The sequence below is a fragment of the Protomyctophum parallelum genome (assembly GCF_964188405.1).
Source record: "Protomyctophum parallelum genome assembly, chromosome: 13".
NCBI lineage: Eukaryota > Metazoa > Chordata > Actinopteri > Myctophiformes > Myctophidae > Protomyctophum > Protomyctophum parallelum.
This window is the reverse complement of record NC_139708.1, coordinates 14,334,681-14,346,745: the sequence shown is the minus strand read 5'-3', so window position 1 is coordinate 14,346,745 and position 12,065 is coordinate 14,334,681. Positions and strand designations below refer to the sequence as shown.

The 12,065-nt window shown below is 44.5% G+C and overlaps 1 protein-coding gene across 1 annotated transcript in view; it reads right to left on the bottom strand.

Annotated features, from left to right (window-relative positions):
* The window catches only part of LOC310868776 (paralemmin-1-like), a 42,344-nt gene extending 37,177 nt beyond the window's left edge, over positions 1–5,167 (bottom strand). Inside the window, exon 1 of the mRNA XM_083779242.1 lies at positions 5,018–5,167. The gene's annotated coding sequence lies outside the window, so the exon portion shown is untranslated. The remainder of the gene's footprint in view (positions 1–5,017) is intronic.
* Positions 5,168–12,065: the final 6,898 nt, after the last annotated feature.

Genomic DNA, 12,065 nt, shown 5'->3' with positions numbered 1-12,065 from the left:
GTATAAAGATTACATATTTTAACATTGATGCCGTCTGCTCTTACCGTCGCTGGTTTTGGCTGCCGGGCTCTCCTGTTCCGTTTACCGTCTGTAAATGCAGCATTATCCTTCACACAATCAGCGTTGGGGCAGCCTTTTATGTCTGTTTGTCTTCTCGTAGCTCACATAACAAACGTGTCTTATCACGTGAAAGTTGTTCAGTCTGTATTTTTTGTATTATTATTTATTAACTAGATATTGTGACTAAATAACAACTACTGGAGCAGCACGGACATTTTAAGCCTTTCATTTCGGGTGCTAGTATACAAACGACTAACGTTTCGACCTAAAAGGTCTTCATCAGAGTCATGACTCTGATGAAGACCTTTTAGGTCAAAACGTTTAATAGTCTTCTGCATCAAGTGTCCTTGTTCCTGTGAGGCTTGAGGCGCGTTGGTAAACTCCCTTTGTAAATAACAACTACATTAGATCCATTGGAACACAGTTTATTTAATTTTTTACCTTTCCTAAAACACAGAAAGACATAACCACTTTCAACCTATAGTGTCCCTATTTTGGGTGGCTAAATCTTTTTATTCTACCATAATTATAAAATAGCAAGACATAGCAGATGTAGGCTACAGCTCACAGCATGTACTGTAGCATGGTTGCAGACCGGCTATTTTCGCTACTTTTATGTGGGGCTACCGCCCTGTCACATGAACTCATTTATAAAAAACATAAAAAAGATGAAATATGGCGATACAAGGTTTCTGCCTGACAGCAACGATGATGTGTGTACTAATATTACTGTACTTTCACGAGTCATATTCATAAAACAGAAAAACAAGTTATTATACAGTATTACTACGGATGTCAAGTGTTCTATTCAGAGCAGTGCACCATGTACGCACACATACACATGCACGCACGCACGCACACACACACACATACACACACAGGGACACAAAGCCTGGAAGAGCCGGGGACTGAACCGAAGACCACTGGCGGTCGCTACCCAAATTATTTTAGGGGGGGTCCCCACTCCCCAGACAATTAGCATAATGTGTAGCTCTCTAAGTTATAGAATCGAAGACAGGGTCCATTTGGTTCCTGACTGTCAATATTAACAAGGACCCCTCAAGGACCCCTGGGGGTCTCCAGACCCACTGCTGTAAACAGCTGTGTGTACAGCAGGGTTTGGCCCAAAGTGTCCTATATCGTATGCATATGCTGTCTATATTGTATGTTCTGTATAAATAAATGACAGATGCATTTTGAGCATGATGACGTATGGTTAGAGTGCAGTGGTATCGTTGAACTATGGATTATGCAGATGTAATAATGCCCCCCAAGACAACCCCAACGACACCCGATCCGGGTCAACAATATGGCACCGTTGTAACACAGGAGATTCGAACCGCGGGTCTCCCAAACATATATATAGGAGAGAGGGAATCACCCTCTTGGCCAGGCAGGGGAGATATTAGGACCATGAGCTTCAGGTACGGCTAATCCATTACACAGGCAAACACTGCAAAATCAGCTGTATTTTGGAAATCCTGTTTCACCGATATATTCACTGAAGGTTGGTTATTAATTAACACAGTCACGTCCTCACAAATATTATTCAGCTCAGTATATTACACAGTTTAAATATCCTCATAATCCCCTCAACATAATTACTGTAAGCTGCATGTAGTGTTCGGACTGACAACAGGGTGTTTTATTAGCCCAGCTGTCCAAAGGCCATGGTGTCAGTCACCCACCCATACAACATCCATTTTATTTGACTTTTATTGTCGTATATAGAACAGAGTGTTGGACCTCTACATTACATTGTTAGTTCTGAGAAGTCTGCAAGTTCCTTTTCACTCTATTGGATTCTAAACTTGGCCCCAAATCGATCCAATAACCATTCTTTTGCCAAAATCTCTCTGCTTTTGTAGCCTACAGCCTGCGGGTGTGCCAGATGAAAGCTCTGCAATCGACTGCCAAGTCCTGGCTCATCCATTCTCAACTGAAGCTGAAGGCTTTTAGATTAATGAAATATGCAATCCAGTTAAAGTCTTCTTTAACGCTAAAATTAATAGTTGGGCGCAAACTCGAGTCGGCAAAGCCAGAGGCATGTATTGTAGGACTGGAGTCACAGACATTTTGAAATGCTTTGCCTCCCTGCCTGTCCCGACTCCCTATAACTCTCTCTCTTAGACACATATTTGTGCACTCTCGATTATCACCCAGCAGACAGTTCGATTAACACTCAACAGACAGTTAGATTATCACCCAGCAGACAGTTAGATTAAAACTCAACAGAAGACATAAGTGCTTTATCGTTGGAGAATAGAGTTGCATGGGAACAGCCAGACCGCAGAGATAAAGGGTGCTTAGACCAACAGAAGTGACACAAGCCCAAAATAAGTGACCGTATATACTGTAGGCCACATGGGATCTTCATAAACATTGGTAATTTGAAAATAGCCAATCTACAAATATTCTAGATCTACAAGCTGGTAGACATTTTAACAACAAATTTGGTATGGGGGTCCCTGGCAGAAAATACTTTTAGATGGTCGGTAGACAAATACATATTCATTTGGGGGGTCCTTTGAAAATGTTTGAGAACCACTGGTTTAAATGACATTAGGAACGAAGCCCAAATAAGGTATTACACTACAGAAGCGAGACCAAACTACACAGCAACATACAGCTACCAATATTTACAAGCGACTATACAGAAACTGAAACACTAAGCCTGCAAAGTCATTTATAATAAGCAGACATGGCATCTATGGTAGTAACTGTGGTGGTGATGTGTGGTGATATAAGCGCTGCTGAAAGCGGTGGTGTTTGTGGCAGTAGCTGGAATGCAGCCACGACACTTAATAACAGCAAACGTGGGACTAAATTGGATCCTTGTGCTTTTGGCCGGCGGACAGAAATGTCCCAGGGCCATTTGTCACCATGTGACAGTTTTGGGCCTCTTTAGAGTTCTGTATCTTCTCTCATTGACCAGGGCTGCTTGTTGATGAGCTGCCCACTACTACTACTACAGTAGGATGATGCATAGTCTTGAATCAACCCCATGAATGGCAGGTTGTTTACCGAGGGTTTTTTTTTCAGCAACACCAGCCACATTCTATCATCTATTATTCGGTACCATGGCACGTCACGCACGTGCACACGCGCACACACGCCTACATGTGCGTGTGTGAACAGAAGCCTGTATAGACTATAATGTGTATAGTGTATGAGAGGCACACAAACAGACTTAAAGGAGAATTCCATACTAAAAGGCTTTCTTACCTTTCTTTGTAGTTGTTACGTCCCCATCAAAGAGGTCCAGGTGTTATTTTGTGCAAAAGCTCCTTATTGGCTATTTCCCCTACCATAAGTCCTCAATGAATTGCATTGCATTGAATGGGATGTATGGGGTGTTGTGCTAATTCACTTATTTCCATCGAAAGAAGTAGTAAAGTGTGCCGCTTGGGTTATTATTTACATTATGAAGAGAGGATATATATAAAATAATTATAATTTTGAGCGATGGAAATAAGCGAATTAGCACAACACCCCATACATCCCATTCAATTCAATGCAATTCATTTAGGGCTTATGGTAGGGGAAATAGCCAATAAGGAGCTTTTGCACAAAATAACACCTGGACCTCTTTGGTGGGGACGTAACGACTACAAAGAAAGGTAAGAAAGCCTTTTAGTATGGAATTCTCCTTTAAACTAATGAGACAAACTTATTTACTAGCTAAACTAAAAAGTTTGCTTTGTAGCTAAATTAAAACCATCCAACACAGTGTCTGGTTGATTGTGGCGAGAAATGAACCTTCTGTGTGGCAATTAAGACAAGAAAACATGTTTAACATGTTTAGACCACTGTATAACATGGGTGTCAATGGGGGAAAGGGAAGCCTATTTTGTGTTTCCCTACTCTGATTTCTTAGGACTTTTGATATGTTATTATTGACATATTTATGAAACAAAAGAAAGTTGAGTTTCTCTGTTGCAATTTGTTTGAGGTAAACCCTAGATCAGTGGTTCCCAAAGTGGGGTCCGGGGACCCCCAGGGGACCTTGAGAGATTTCCAGGGGGTCATTTTACTTTGGAACCTTATGGGACTGTAACTCTGAGAGTGTACAAATACAGTGTACATACAAATACAAATACAGAGTTAAATTAACATTGATTTTAATATTTGTACAATATAAATTGGGGTCCCAGAGATAGAAATGCCATTAAATGGGGGTCTGTAGCCATTTTCCAAATGGAGGTCCGCAGGCTGATAAGTATCAATTTGGGGGTCCTTGACATGAAAAGGTTTGGGAACCACTGCCCTAGATTGCCTGTAGTAGCCAATAGGATATCTGCAGTGAACTGGGTATAACAAACACTGAATTATCTGACTTGGTTGTTGTTAGAAAAGAAAAGAAAAGGGATCATGTAAGTATGTCCTGCTTTAGGCCTATAATAACATTTTGGATGCACAAAGAGTAGGCCTATCAGATAGGCCTAGGCTATCATAAGCCTTAACCCTTAACAAAAGTTAATTGGGATGTATAGGCTATTAGGCTTGGGTCGGGAAGCCGTGGATATGCACGGCTTGGGATATCCGTGGATATGCTCCTGAGGAGGAGGATTCTAAAAACGACTTATAAATCCTAAAGCCTGTACTTCACTCCTGGCTATACTATAAGCTGGTATTTTATTTTAAAAACGCCACACATAACGTGTCGACAGTGTCGGGTTAAAAGCAGTAATACAAGCACGATCTCTTCCAATCACACGATTAAAGCAATTGGCATGGCCTTACTGGAGATAAGAGTTACAATATTCAGTTCAATATATCGACTCATTGAACATGCACGCAGACCAGTTGCTTCCCGGACCGTACCCCGGTGTCGCGGAGGTGTGACTGCAGCACGACCGACCGTGGGGCATTTGCACCCTGGCTGTCGCCGACCGTGTGCAGTAAAGAAAAGTCGTTTTCGGGCGAGAATACATTCATAATGCATCGAGCCCCTTACCTTTCACAACTTCAAGACGCAGAAACCGCAAACTCCACAGCGCGCACTAATTGGCGTTCGCCTACGCCAAATGAGCGAGGCTGCAAGAACAAGTTTGCTGTCACATTCAGTTTTCTCTACATTTAGTAACGTTATGTCCCGCTTGGCTCCACTGCTTGTGTGACTGTGTGTGTGTGTGTGTGTGTGTGTGTGTGTGGGTGGGTGTGTGTGGGTGGAAGGGTGGGGGGGACAACATTGCCCAAGTTCACATTCCGTAGTGGGAGTGGGAGTGACCACACGAGTTGTGGAAGTTAGGAGGACCAGAGCAGAACTCTGCGCTGCGCTGAAAGCCTATATGCCCACAGTCCACCACGATGTGTCCCTGTCCCCATCCCTGCCATAAGGCTACATATCACATCGCAGTTCGCACTGTTTCATAATCGTCCTATAGGCGAGTATAGCCGATCTAGGTCGATGCATTGAGTTTTCTTTTATATTTTAGCCTGACATGCCCAAAATAGATACGCCAGTTTAAAATAGTTAATGTGACCGTTGGCAGGTTGGCTATAAGCCACAAGTCCAGAATTTGCATATAGGCCTACATGTCATGTAGGCTAGTTAAAATAACGGAAAGTAGTTCGGCAGGAGAGCCCAGTCAGTCCACAGCTATATGCATAATATGATCTATAGGCCTCTGTCATTGGTTTCCACATCAGTCTGGTTCCCTTGGGTTGCAGGGCAGGTAGATCAAATAACAAGACAAGTTTGATGACATTTGGACTAACCCAATTACTAGAAGTAGTCACAGATAGTGATTGATTGCCTTTGCCTATAAATCATTGTTCCAACCCATGACCCTCATGTCATTGTGCTAGCCATGGGTCCATGATTTCACCCACATGGAGCCCCTTACGTTTGTAATAACCATCTCTGTGTGAGGCAGCAGCACCAGCACCACTGCTCATTTGACAAATGTCATCCATTTCCACGCAGGTTTGCTACCTGTCACTCAGGTTATCTTTGCAGCGTCTCCCCTCCAACATCCTCGGAAGATCTGAGTCGCTTCTATTTACATCTCATTACTACGGCTTCTACTATACATCCTCATCCTCTGCCTCCTCAGGAGGACCCCCATCTGCTGTGTTCACAATAACATGCATCATTTGTCTCAACGCCTGAGGGGCTCCCTCTCCCAGACCCCATGAGTACATGAGCAAGGGACCACTCCACTGGATTCTGTATAGTGGCCTGCATGGGAAGAGGAGGGCGGGGGTTGGGGGGGGGAGTGATAATAGCCAACCCGCACCGATCGTGAAATCAAATCACATGAGATGGAATTTATTTTCCAATCACCGTGAAAAGGGGATAGCACCTGCTGTAGACCCCCGCCCTCTCCCCCGCCCCACCCCTTTGACATTTGGGGAGCTGCGGCCTGCATGCTGTTATGGTGATGGCATGTTATTGCCCCGCGGAGAGGAATTCCTTGGCGCATACCTGGGACAAAATAGTACAGCCTGCGTGAGACCACGTGGATCTATTCTATACCATGTGCTTAATATAGGAAAACAACTCTAAACCCTCACATTGCATGTTACCCTGGACATGAACACCCAACATCACTATTCATGTAGCGCTTCTCTGTTACATATATGTTTGAGGGGCGTCTGGCTTTCAGACATGACGTCATGTGGCAGCCAAGTCTATGGACTTTTAATGTTTGTCTTATTCATGCGCCCCCAAAAAAAAGAACAAACACAAACTTTGTCCTACACAAACATTCCCATTGACAATGAATCGAGAATTTTACGTCATGTCTATTTTACGTTATAATGACATGGCGCAAATTGTGATTGGCCGGAATGAGATGATGTATGATGATGTACGATGAAGAGCGCCCCTGCCCCCTCACTTCTGACAATAATTACTACCCTAATGTTTAGGTTCAAGATGGCAATGTGGTTTGGTTTAAACCACTTTAGGTTAGGTGTAAGGCAGAGCACTACCTCTAAGGGCCGCTAGTAGGCCTTTGGCCTTTGACTCGTGTTTGTGTCACTTGCAGAGTGTGTATACTAAGGCTATGGACTCTGAACTGCATGCATATACAGTGACTTTATCCAAAGCACTTTACATTGCATTTCACTTTCACCCATTCACACACACACATTCATACACAGTGACAGTGGAGGAAACCATGCAAGGCACCAGGAGCAGGAGCAGTTAGGGGTCCAGTGTCTTGCTCAAGGACACTTAGACATGAAGCCAGGGATCGAACCGGGAACCTTTTGTTTCCAAGAGGGCCACTCTTACCTTACATTCACAGATATTTCAGATTTAAAACAGGATACATTTCTTTCACTGCTTTTGTGTCACATATAACCATACATCATAGCTTTGTGTTGTCTTTAGCAGGCAGAATCAAGGCAGGCTCCGTGGGCAATGCAGACAAAGGAACGTGGTATAGTGCAGGAATGTAGTCCTTTGTTGAAGCGCTGATTAATGAGCTGGCCCCTATAGACCACAGCTGGAGCTCCTGGCATAATGATCCAGGAGACCCAGTCTGTGTGTGCATGCATGTGTGCATGTTGGGCCATGGGACATGTGTGTGTGTGTGTGTGTGTGTGTGTGTGTGTGTGTGTGGACTGTGGAGGGGGGTGGGGATTGGGTATGATAGGATATGATATGGTTGTACGGCATGCATTTTTTGTGTTTTGCGTGTTGGGAGATTGGGGGATGTGTGGTGTGTGTGTATGTGTGGTGGGGGGGTTCATAGAGGTGGTATTGTGTGTGTGTGTGTGTGTGTGTGTGTGTGTGTGTGTGTGTGTGTGTGTGTGTGTGTGTGTGTGTGTGTGTGTGAGAGAGTGTTAATTCATGTATGCATAAAGGTCAACGTATATATTTTATATGATGGGGGGCGGTGCAGCATGCACTTGTGCTCCATTTTCCCTATAGGAAGGGGGAGGTGGGGGGCTTTGCCTCGGCAGGATTTTGTTCATGGATGAGATGGTGCGCGTTGTTAAGGAAAGAGGGTGTCTCCCACTCTCACTTATACTGCATTTAAATGGTCATGAGTGGATGTGCGCTGGCAGCTCTCGGTTCAATAATGCGGGCTCATCACATCGGACCCGAGCCTCTCTCGCATGACCGCCCCGCCGGAACGTCAAACTGCCACAAAATCGATCCGTTGAATAATTGAAATGAGTCGTGTAACGGCATGCTGCAAAAAGGTAAAGAATAAACATCCAGATGTCTTTCTTAAGCATGCTGGAGTGCTGTTCACGCATGGATACATGCAGTACACATGGCGTACACACAAACACTATACATCCATCTGCCAACAGACATACGTAAGTTGTGTGTGTGTGTGTGTGTGTGTGTGTGTGTATATATATATATATACACACACACACACACACACATTATACATAGATAGATAGATAGAAAGGTATACGTACGTAGGTAGACATAGATACAAGGACACACACACACACACACACACACACACACACACACACCGTATACATCCCATTGAGTCATTGTGTGTGCATGTGAGCTTTTGTATACTGTACAGGCGTTTCCGTGGTAACAAATTTACAATAATTTGTGCTGCACCTTCTCCCCACCTCTTTCTTTCTTTCTTTCTTTCTTTCTTTCCCCTCCCCTCCCCTCCCCTCCCCTCCCCACCTCCTTTACCTTGCCCTTCCTTCTCCCTCAGTTCTCTCTACACATCAGTCAGAGAGCTAGTTGGGGAGAGGAGTGGTATGTGGAGGGGGGGTCTTTGGGCCAGCAGGTCAGAAAGAGGGGGATGGAGAGAGAGAGAGAGAGAGAGAGAGAGAGAGGGAGAGGGAGAGAGGTATAGATGCAGCAGGGCAGGGTAGCTCGGAGCAGAGCGGAGTAGGCCCAGGGGAACGGGGTACATCCAACGTGCTGTAAACCGTAACGGCCTAATAAGGGGCAGATTTCTCATTTCCACGATGCCAGGCTCGTATCTCATCTCCTTCACTGTGACAATCCCACTGAGGGATGTAGGAGCCGCCCGGCCCGGCCTGGCCTGGCTCCGGCGTGGTTGACACTTGATCGGGTGATCGGAAATCACGTAATTTTCAATGAACGTGATCGGGACATCCTTAGTATCAATATTATATCCATATCATGATATTAGACTGGAAATTGTCTGTGATTTGGGATATTGTACTATATTGTGATATGGCATAAATTGGAAATTGGAAATAATCAAGTAAAGTAGCATACAAATACCTAAAAAGTGTAAATTGTATGTAGTTACTTTACACGCAGGTGTTACTATAACTCAAACAGTGCACATTTTGGTTACACTCTCCGAATATTACATACAAAATGCCAATGGCTATTGCGTTCTTTACCAATAGTGTGCTAGTACATTATGTGTATTGCTAATGCATAATGCCGCTCTGTTTTGCTATACTGTTGTTGATGGTGAACCATTGAATTTGTGATGATGTATCTTTGTTTGATGACAAAGATTCCCTTTGGACAAAAGGGTGGCATGTGTAACAAGTTAAAGTGAAGCACCCTCTTTAACTTGTTAAACATGCCAATATAGCTTCTCTGTCCTCACCAAGGGCTATCATTTACTTTATTCGCAACTAAATTCACAGCCCTGACTTGGTGACCAACACAACCAATGCAACACCAACCACCCTAGTACTAACTAAACGGCCCGTAAGTGTCCATTTTGGAGTTAAATTAACAATGAGTACAGTGTGTTTTCCATTTTGAAGTCCAGGTGTAGTCAATTAATTATTAAGGGAGAGGGCATTTGATGGGTGTAAGTGTAAGGTTGCATAACAGTCATACATAAAGTTGACACCCTGCTGTGCCACCGTGGTGTACTGTACTGTAGGTGTATTTAAAACATCACATGTAGGTCAGATACTGTATAGAAGGGCCTCTGGCTGTATGTAAATGAGCGTGGCTATAGCGACCGCTAGCCTCCCTGAGGTAATGCTATATTAATGCAGGGCTTGGTAAGGTGGAGACTCCTTCTGGCTGGCCAGGCAGTTGCGTCAACCACTGATTTGATCTCTTCTCTCTTCATTCATTCAAAACCTCTGGGCTCTCCCTAGGCGGCAATACGGTAAACATACTCAGTTAGTGGCAGTGCTCATTGAAAATCTGAGAGAATACAAATGGGACCAAATTGAATCATAAAGGTTCATTTGGATATATTTGTAGTTTCAAATGAATTACGTATGTTTAAATATATCAAAATATACAAAAAACATACTTCCTCCAGACTGCTGAGGGAACTGGAGCTGTCCAAGTCATTCAGAGAAGCAGGCAGCACACACATGCTCTAAAACAAAACCCATGTCCTCTCCTTTTCTTCTCATCCCGCATATCCTTGACACCTGCCTCTTCCCTCCTCCCCTCCTCTGTCTGTCAGAGGGGTGGCGGTGGGAGAATGGCACCTTGGGAGAGAGCAGTGGTGGAAAAAGTACATTTTGTAAAAGAAACAATTCTGCAATGTACACACACACACACACACACACACACACACACACACACACACACACACACACACACACGTAATTGTATAGGCACTTTTTGTTGAGTAGCCGCTGGAGCAGAAGGAGAATGACATGGGGGTAACACAGAGAGCGGTGACTTTAGCGGGGGTGTGGGTTGTTTTGGCGAAGATGAAGCGAAGGGGAAGTTTGCACGCACGTCAAAGTTGTAGAATGGCATCACGAATGATGGTGGCAGACTGATAGATGTCACGGTACGGGAGAGGAGAAGGGATTTTAGCCTGGAGATGCAAACATAGCGCTGGTGTGAGGACCAGGGAAAGTGAGTGACGTAGGACGACCAGTAAGTGCAGGCGGGGTAATTGGTTTGCACCGACGCATGCTGTTTTTCTTGTGGTTCTGAACCGGGTGTGGGCGTGTAAAAAACGCATTTGTATAATATGATACAGTTATAGAATAATGCTAAAAGGATTACATAAAAAGCCCTGAGAGGGGTTCTCTGACATATATAACCTAGAATGAATTAATCCCCTACGATTACTATCATCTATCTATAAACGTATGTCTGTAATCCACGTAACTCTTCAAATTCCACACATGCATTCCACACCACCACAGTGCCCGGTGTCGAGTCCCTCGGATAGCTCGTTGTCCAGAACTAGCACAAAAGCATCTGCCCGGGCTCTGGACCTGATCACCCTATAGGCTATATCTCCATCTGTATATGATGGCCTGTTCTGACATCACAATAATTGTTCTGACATCTGCATAGACTCCATATTTGGGCATGCCTGACAAAGAACTCCATATATGAGCATAAAAGGGACACAGACATAATAACTGGGTGCTGCTGGGGCATGCATTTCCAACTCGCATCGTTAAAGTAGGCAAGTGCCCCGGCCTAAACCTAACCCTAAACTATCACATCCACGCCCAACTCTAAACATAAGCCCTAAATGCAATTGATACCCTAACGTTAACCACTTCTACCCACTACAGAAGGGCATAATTCTGCATTCACATGCAATCAGGCAAGCGGTAGACGGCAAACCGGAAGTCATTTTAGTGGGCGGGAGCAGGACGGTAAACGGAACAAGACGGCACGGCAGCCTGGCAGCCAGACGGCGTCAATGTTAAAATATATAAATCTTTTTACCGTTCCGTGCCGTCCAGTAGGTTTTGCTGTTTGCCGTCTTGGTCTATACCGCTTGCCTGATTCCATGTGAATGCAGCATAAGGCAAACATTCTGCAAAAATATAAGTATTGCAGATCGAGGGGAAGAGGGGAATGAAGGAGGTGGCCAATAATAGACCCTTGGAGGGCCCAGTCACTAGGGTTTAAATGATAAAAACATAAAAGTGACTATAGTTCCCTCTCGGTGACCAGAAAAATCTGTTTTGGTCCCCACAAATATAGTACAGACACACGCAGAGACCTTTCTTCTCACACATGCCCCCTCCCCTTCATCTCCTCCTGGTGAGGTAGCCCCCTCCTCCTCTCGACTGGTGTCCTCTACCTCTCTCTCTCCCTCTGTCTGCACAAACACAGAGGAGGGGAGGGGAAC